The sequence below is a fragment of the Mastomys coucha genome, unplaced genomic scaffold (genome assembly GCF_008632895.1).
Source record: "Mastomys coucha isolate ucsf_1 unplaced genomic scaffold, UCSF_Mcou_1 pScaffold22, whole genome shotgun sequence".
Lineage (NCBI taxonomy): Eukaryota > Metazoa > Chordata > Mammalia > Rodentia > Muridae > Mastomys > Mastomys coucha.
The window spans coordinates 104731301-104739948 of record NW_022196905.1 but is presented as its reverse complement, the minus strand read 5'-3'; the positions used below and the strand labels follow the sequence as shown (position 1 = coordinate 104739948).

The window sequence follows — 8648 nt, the reverse complement described above, 5'->3', positions numbered from 1 at the left end:
AGAAGAAAAAAAAAGAGGCAGGGTGGATCATCTTGCTTCCGAGGCAGCTGGTAGGCTAAAATGTGACACCAAAGAAGCCTGAAACTGGGCACTGGTTCCGTTCACAAAGCCACAGCCTGGAGACAACCCCACCCCCCATTATCTTATCAACTCCCCTTCCTGCTTGGTGATTCCCGAGTGCAGCCCCGCCTTTCATTCAGATGTCCATGCGTTTCCATAGCACCAGAAACAAATGTCTCCTTGAAAGGGGAGGGTGGTCCTGAGAGGGGACATTAGGACATAGCATGAGAGCCACCAGGCTCTGGGCTGCAGAGGAGGTTGGAGGTGACCTTCCAGAAGGAATGAGGGTGAGGAGCTGGGAATCCAAAGGCAAGCTGGCTTCTTCAGGGGAGGGGCGGGGGGGGGCTGAGCAATTGGATTATTCATGAGTTTACGCACAGAAAGGAATCATTTCACTGCGTGGCTTCCTCTTTCTCAAGGAAGCTATTTTTATTTATCTATTAATATCTTGCTGGAATTTTTTTCAGGGGGGTGCGGTTGATGCACGCTGGTTTGTCATTTGAGGTGTGAGGGTCTAGGATTTGGTGGTGGTGGGGTCAGTGACCCCTCCCTCCAGAAAGATAGCCAAGAGCCAGTGAGAGGAGTGGTGGGAGGAGCCAGGATGGCTTTGTGTTTGATCTGTGCCTCGCTCCTAGGAGATATGAGACTTTCTTGGCTTTCTGCCCTTCTGATGCTGTGGCACTCACCTCACTGGGACAGGAGTTGCTTTGTATAAGAAGCAGCTGCAGGAACAGGCAGACACACAGGAAGAATTACCCTGGGGATCCAGAACAAATCAAAGACCCAGGAGATGCCAGGCTCAGCTCTAGGGTGACTCCCATTTGGTAAACATGTCACCATCATAAGAACCCCTCCACTCCCTCAGTAAAGCTCACTCTAGGGTGGGAGGATTTTTTTGTCCTACAAAGTCAAAGTTAAAGGGAATGCTTTCATGAACCCAGACTTATAAAGAACCTAACAGGTACACCATTGCTTCTTTACCTGATCCTGGCAGACATGACTAATCTACACCAGAGCACTCAATGCACATCTAAGCCTTAAGAGGCTGCCAAAAGGAAAGAGGTGCTATTAGAAAAGGGTCTACCAGACCCTGTATTCATGGGTGCTGGAGGTAGCAGATCCTTAAGGGAGCAGGAAATGGCAACATTTGTGGAATTAGACTGTATTCTGAAACAGACAAGCAGTTCTGCAGAGGGAGACTTAACTGGAATTGAGATAGGTGTGACCTCACACAGGACCATCTGAGTCTGAGGCCTCAGCTGTGTCATGTAAGAAACACATGTTGGGGTAGAGATTCAATGGGAAGCAGCATGGAGACTCTAACAGGGTGCCCCATTTCCTACACGTTGCTTCCCTTGGCTCAGTATAGTAGTTATATTGAGATCTTGTGCTCTGGAACAGATTAGCAATGTCTGCTTGGGCTCTGGGTAAAGAAATACTGTTATGCTTGCTATGGTTCCTTATGCCAGGCAAACACCTGCCCAATCCAATTGTGACCCCTGAGAATTGTCTCAAGCCCTTTAGGAAAATTAAGCTCTCTTAAACTTCTACTGCTTTTTTTTTTTTTTTTTTTTTTTTTTTTTTTTTTTTAACCATGACCTTTCCTCACTGCATTGGATCTTTAGGGGACAGGCTGGGACTCAGTCACTTTCAGTCCCCAACAGCCAACACAATGGTTGACATATTAATAGTATCCCCCATAAACATTTGTCGAATGAGGAAATGAATTGATTCTTAGAAAGTCTGGCCCCTCTCTGGGCCTGATGTCAGGTAGTAAGCTCAAACTGACCCTTATTACATACTTACTTACATACATACATACATACATACATACATTTATTTGTGTGTGTGTGTGTGTGTGTGTGTGTGTGTGGTGTTGGAGGCACACATGCCATGGGGTTTCTGGGACTAAACTCAGGGATGAAACATGAATGCTCAGGCACCTCTGCTTCCCATGTTATCCCTTCTGGGAGACCCTTTCTGTCTTCCCAGACCCTCCTTACACACAGAGGCTCCCAAAATGGCCTTCAAGGGAATCCTGTGGTGCCCCCCCATACTACCTTTCTCCCCATGTTTCCCAGCGCTCTGCATGGAGAGCTTTAACCAGAGGGAACTGAGGATGCCGAGGGGCCTTGGGACGCTAGGGAGGGGAGGAAGCTAATGGCAGAGATACGGACAGCTTGGTTAGTGGCCAGCAGAGATGTTGTACAAACTGAATAGCCGGCCGGGGGAGACAAACGGAGCCCAGCGATAGACTACTTCTTGAGGAATATTGGCCTGCAGCCTCCACACATCCCACAGACAGTACGAGCCAAGCGCTACCTGTAGCCCTGAGACTGGAGCCTTTACTAAATTTACATTAGATGGGAGTGATTGGTCCTGGTGATCAGCTTGATGGAATTTAGCATCGCAATGGAAACAGAACCCTGATCATTTCTGTGAAGGAATCCCGACTGGACTGAGGTGGGAAAACCTACTCCAATCCTGGGTGGCACATCCCGCCGGCTACAGGCCCAGCCTTGGTAAAGGGGAGACCTCAGCTGAGCACCCGATCCTTCTCCCTCTGCTTCCTTATTGTGGATGCAGTGTGACCAGCTGCCTCACGCCTTCTCAAATTGTGAAACAAAATGAACTGGACAAAATGCCGCTCCAGTCTGTCAGGTATCTGTGGGTTTTCTGATGAATTGTCCACTGAGGGAGCAGGTCGTAGCTGACACCCAGTGCACTGCAGAGAAAGAGCCACTGTGTGGTCCCATTGGGTGCCTTCAGTAGTGACAAGGGTGGCCCTCAGAGTTTATGTGTCCAGCATGGAGCTGAAGTGTGTGGGCAGATGGTGTCTGTGTCTACAGATCTCTGCAAGCAGCGATGGGCGTTTCGTGGGCATATATAATGTGTACCATACACATCACACCGACACATAGGATGTGCGGTGGGGTACAGACATTACATTTTTTTTTTTTTTTTTTTTTTTTTTTTTTTTTTTTTTTTTTTTGCTTAGAATGAGGACATTGTCTAAAAAGTGACTTTGTAAAATTAGATCAAAGCATTAGAGAATCAGTAACTAAAATCCACAGGACCAGTCTAGGACTACAATATAATTCCATCACCATTCTATTTAGATAAACTTTTCAGTCTTGTCTATAAAATGAGGCAAAGGACTCTAGGGGTCCCAGAAGTGTCAAGTTGGTGCTTTTAAACCCTTAACTGTACAGTGCTAGGTAGCTGGCAATCTTTTTGAGCTTGTAGTACTGTTGTTTACTGAACATCTACTATGTGCCAAGCACCAAGGGCTCTGTGTGGCACCCTGTTGACTCCACCATGAGCCTTTGGGGAGCTTCATATTCTTCCCATTTTACAGATGAGAACATTTGAGCTCAGAGAGGTTGAGTCCCTTGCCTAGGGTCACACAGTAGAATGCTTCCATCAACCTGTAAAAGTTATTTCTTGACCACCAACAAAACAAAGGGTTTCTCCAATGTTCTGTCAATCCCTGATTGGATGCGTGTAACCCTGCATCCAACTGGGAACCGGGCAGACAGGTTATCTTTCCTGTTAGAAGCTGAAACACTGGCCACAGTGACATCAGGGACCCTCAGTTCTCTGCAATGGAGAGAGTTTTCTTGGAAGCCAAATCCAAGTGAGGAGCATGGAAGTGTAGACATGACCATCCGTCCTTACTTTCTACTTGACTAAATTTCGAGTCACCAAGGAGACACACCTCTGGACGTGTCCACAACCAGTTAAGTGAGGAGGGATGCCCTCTCTGAACGTACATGGCACTGTCCCAGGGTCTAAGGAGGTCACAGGGTAAACACGAAGGAGAACTTGAGCTGGGTATCAGCCAGCATTTCCTTCCTCTGCTTCCTGATTACAGACATGGCAGACCAGCTGCCCCCTCCCCCAGGGTCATAGCATGACTCTGCTGTTATGGACCACACCCTCCCACTGCTATGATGGACCACACCCTCCCACTGCTATGATGGACCACACCCTCCCACTGCTATGATGGACCACACCCTCTCACTGCTGTGATGGACTACACCCTCCCTCATCTATGATTACCTGCACCCTCTCTCCTCAATGATGGACCACACCCTCCCTCCTCTATGATTACCTGCACCCTCCCTCCTCTATGATGGACCAACCCTCCCTCCTCCATGATGGACTGCACCCTCCCTCCTCTATGGTGGACCTAAGAGTGCATGATGGACTGCACCCTCCTACTGCTATGATCAACAACACCTTCCCACTGTGAACCAAGATACATAAAACTTTTCTCTTAAGTTGCTTTTCTCAGATACTTTGTTTCATCAATGAGAAATCTTAGTTAGCATCTTACCATCTTACTGATCAGGCAGCTTCCTAGGCTATTGTTAAAGGAGGAGCATATCCTTTGTCACCCCTGAGTACACCAGCAGACAACAGCTATCTACAAGATCTTGGACACCCAGGTCTGGATGAAGGAGCAGGTGGCAGACATCACCTTGAGTGCCTGAGGTTCCGCAGCCATCCCTGTTGGTCAGTTAATAACAGACCCAGTGACAGGAATGGTAAGGAAACCCACAGCTAACTGGGGAAGAAGAGTGAGACCAGGAAACTATGGATCACCACCACTGAATGACCTTTGGCGTGTAGACTCCAGGCTCAGTTACCTTGTCTATAAATGTGTATGAATAGACTCTTATCCTCAGGTCCAAGGAACAACAGGTTCTTAAACACTATTCTATTGCTATGAAGAGACATCATGACCAGGGCAATGCTTAGAAATCCTTTAATTTGGGGATTTGCTTACAGTTTCATCGGTCTAGACCATTCTCATCACAGTGGGAGCATGGTGGCAAGAGTGGTGATGGAATAGGTGAGAGCCACATCCTGATCTGGGGGGGGGAGAGGAGAGAGAGAGAGAGAGAGAGAGAGAGAGAGAGAGAGAGAGAGAGAGAGAGAGAGAGAGAGAGAGAGAGAGGGAGAGAGAGACTACACTTGGAATGGGCTTCTGACACCTCCAAGCCCACCCTCAGTGACACACTTCCTCAAACAAGTCCACACTTCTTAATCCTTCTAATCCTTTCAAATAGCACCACTCCCTTGGTGACTAAGCATTCAAATGTATGAGCCTATGGAGGCCATTCCTGTTCAAACCACCACACCCCTGTCCAGCCTGGCCCTGGTTAAAGGTGAACTTCTATAAGGCAGGTAACCTGACCCTCAACCCAAGGTACTGGGTCTCTTTTGTGCTTTCATCTCTGGGGCGATGTGAGACCCACTGTATGGGAGTCAGACCCCAGCTCCTTCTTCTCTGGAAACAGACATCGCCTCATCGGCCTTTGTAGTTCACCTCTCCTGCAGGGACCCTGGAAAGTGTGTTTGAAATTTGAACAGTCCCACAGGCAGATCAGGTACAGGCACAGCCAAGATGGCATTCCCTTTCTCTCCCTGCTTTGGATGCCTGGGTATCTGATGCAGCAATGCTCTAGATGAATGGCCTGAAGATCAGCAACAGCTTCCCAGAAAACCTCCTCCTGAACCACAATCCTTGGGAGAATTAAAAGCAGGTGTAGTCCCTGTTAGGCAACTGAGCCTCAAATTCCTGCCTCCTCAGCTGATACTGGCCTATACTGCCTGACACTGATACCATCAGCTGGACTTGTACTGACCCTTCTGGGAGCTCCAGGGTACTCCAGTTGGCCATTCCCGAATCTGCAGCATCTGATCACTGACTTGTGGCCAAAGGAGCCCACGTGCTCTCTGGGCTGAGCCATGAGGCAGATGAGAGGGAAGATGAGCACTGTCTATCTTCCTGAGCCAAGCCCTTACTTTCCCTCTGCATGTGACACATGATAGGGGGCTTTCTCAGAAGCAACTGCCCTTGAATCCATGTCTCTCATTGGGAGCAGAGTGGGACGCTCTGATTCCTGTATGGGGAGCATCTGTTTCCATGATGATTGACAGGAGCATAAGGCCCAGGGGAAACCGTTAACATAGTCCCACCCTCTCAACATAGTGAGCCAATCAGATGTGGACGTGGGAACCGAATGTCCAATCAGAGTGATTCTCAGTGTTTAGGGACCCTTCCTGTCCACCATGCTGGGTCAGGAGGAAGGACACTTAGTATGAGTTAGATAAGCTGGAGACAGGAGACAGGCAGCAAAGTACACTTAGTATACTAAGTGATAGTATGGCTGCTAGATCCAGCTGCACCTGAAAGCCGAAACATTTAGCTTTTCTTGTACACAAGTCTAGAGTCTTCTTTTATTTATTTATTTATTTGTTTGTTTGTTTGTTTATTTTAATTTGAGTCAGGTTTCCAGCTCCTGGCAAAATAAATTGTCCTATTTGGTACACCAATTATTATAAACGAGGAGACTGAGCCTCCTGTGAGCTCTTTCAATCAGTGTGTCTGGCGAGACATCCCACCGTTTGTCTGGCCCAGCACAGGGACTCTGAAGGACATGTCCCCGTGTGTGCTGAGCTCCTTCGGCAGTCCCTGGCCCCTGACTCCTCAGCGGAGGGGGTGAGGGGGGTCTCTGGAAGCCTGCTGGTTGTGAGTAGTCTTGCAGAGAAGAGCAGGGAGAGGAAGGGAGTTGCTTGCTCCTTTTGGTGCCGGCTGCTCATAGCATAAAAATATGCAAATATATTCAGAGAGGCTGTGTATGGCGCAGGCAGATACGGGAGAAGAAGGAGGAAATACACTCCTGTGTCGGGGACTCTGCTCTAACGGGGGGCTCCTTCAAACCCCATCTGCTTCACTCCTGCCTTCCCCAGCCTATAGAGTGCAGGGGTGCAGAGAACTGGGTGCTCTCCCGCTGCCTTCCAGCACCCACCAGAGCTCCTTCCTCTGTGGTTGCTTGCTGCCCAGGAGAGCTTCCAAACCACCATAAATTGGGTGGGGCCGTGGGCTAGACTGAGCCCTCCCAGGAGCCGGCTATCCTGCCCAAGTCGAGATGCCCCTCTACAGCCTCATACCCAAGGCTATGAAGTCTGATCCGCAGACCAGTCTCCTCCCTCTGCCCCATGAGTGCCACACCCAGCCTCATATCCTCCTTTCCTAGAAGACTACAAGAGCCACATACCCTGTGAGCTGCTTCCAGGGCCCAGTGCTAACTCTACCTGCATAAGAGGGCATGCTTTACCATGGACTCTGCTCAGAAGATGCTCCCATCAAGCCACAGCTCCCATCTCAGCTATACCACGTTCTTCTCTGTCCCCATAACCAGGGAGCGAGAGTACCAACGAGGAGGGGCACAGGATGAAGGAAGAGTAAGAAGGGCATGCTACAGGACCTCAGCCATGCTTTGCTCTCTCTGAGTCTCCCACTAGATCCCACCCCTTCCCCCACCCTGTCCATGTCAGGCAGGCATTCTGTCTTGACTGACCCACTTCACCAATGAACAGGAAAATCCCACAAACAATGGTGGGGTTCCATAGCTGGCCTGTGGTACATAGCTGAGAGTAAGCAGGCTGATACATAACCCAGTCTCTAACATGGCACATATGTGTGCTATCATATCAGAGGCCGGACAGTTATTGAACACTTTTGCCTGCATTGAGGAGGTGGAGCCTCATGGTCCTGAGATGGAATAGTTTTCCTCCTTCGATTAACCTTATGCTTTGAGAGTGGGAAGTCAGGTTGTCATTTCTAAATCCAAGTTGAATGAACGAGTGGGTGGGGGCATTAATAATTAGATGGATGGAGGAATGGACTGAGAGTTGGGTTGAGGGGTAGGTAGGTGGAAATGGGTAGATGCATGAATGAATAGAAGAATGAATGGATGAATGGGCAGGTGGATAGGCAGGTGGGTGGCTTAATGGGTGGATGGGCAGGTAGGTGGATGGGCAGGTGGATAGGTAGGTAGATGGATGATGGGTGGATGGGCAGGTGAATGGGCAGGTGGATGGCAGGTGGATAAGCAGGTGGATGTTCAGGTGGATGATGGGTGGATGGGCAGGTGGTTGGCAGGTGGATGATGGGTGGATGGGCAGGTGGATGGCTGAATGAGTGGATGGTTGGGTGGATAGATGAATGGGCAGGTGATCAGTGGATGAGTTTGAGCAGCCAAATATGGAGGAGGTATGGTTGGGTGAATGGAGAGGAGGCAGCTGGAGAGATGGCTAAAAATGGATGGGTAAGCACGTGGTCAGATGATATATATGGTGAAGCCCAGTGAGTTTCTCACAGAATTCCTGCACTGCTTAAATGTTGATGTTGCAATACCACCAGCTCTGTGAATGCTCCCTGAACACACACTCCCCACACCCCCACTGGAGTCTCCTCCACCCCAGGCTGATTGTTCCGGGCACTTACTGTGTCCTATACAATGATGCTGCTCACCTGCTTTATGCATGGCTGGGACCGTGTGTCCACACCTGGGACACTGGACTCCCTGGGGATGAGAAGCAACCAAAGAGAGAAGAGGGTAAAGACACTTCCCCAGCCTGGGAGGCATGGGTACCCCACAGCACAGGCACCCCATAGTACAGGCACCCCATAGAACAGGTGCCCCACAGTACAGGTGCCCCATAGTACAGGCGTCCCACAGCACAGGCACCCCACAGCACAGGCACTTCACAGCACAGGTGCCCCATAGTAC

At 49.5% G+C, this 8648-nt stretch overlaps 1 long non-coding RNA gene across 1 annotated transcript; it reads left to right on the top strand.

Annotated features, from left to right (window-relative positions):
* Positions 1–229: 229 nt before the first annotated feature.
* Positions 230–4352, top strand: LOC116070806. The gene is made up of 2 exons (XR_004110567.1): positions 230–347; positions 3935–4352. It is a non-coding gene; the product is annotated as an uncharacterized LOC116070806 (long non-coding RNA).
* Positions 4353–8648: the final 4296 nt, after the last annotated feature.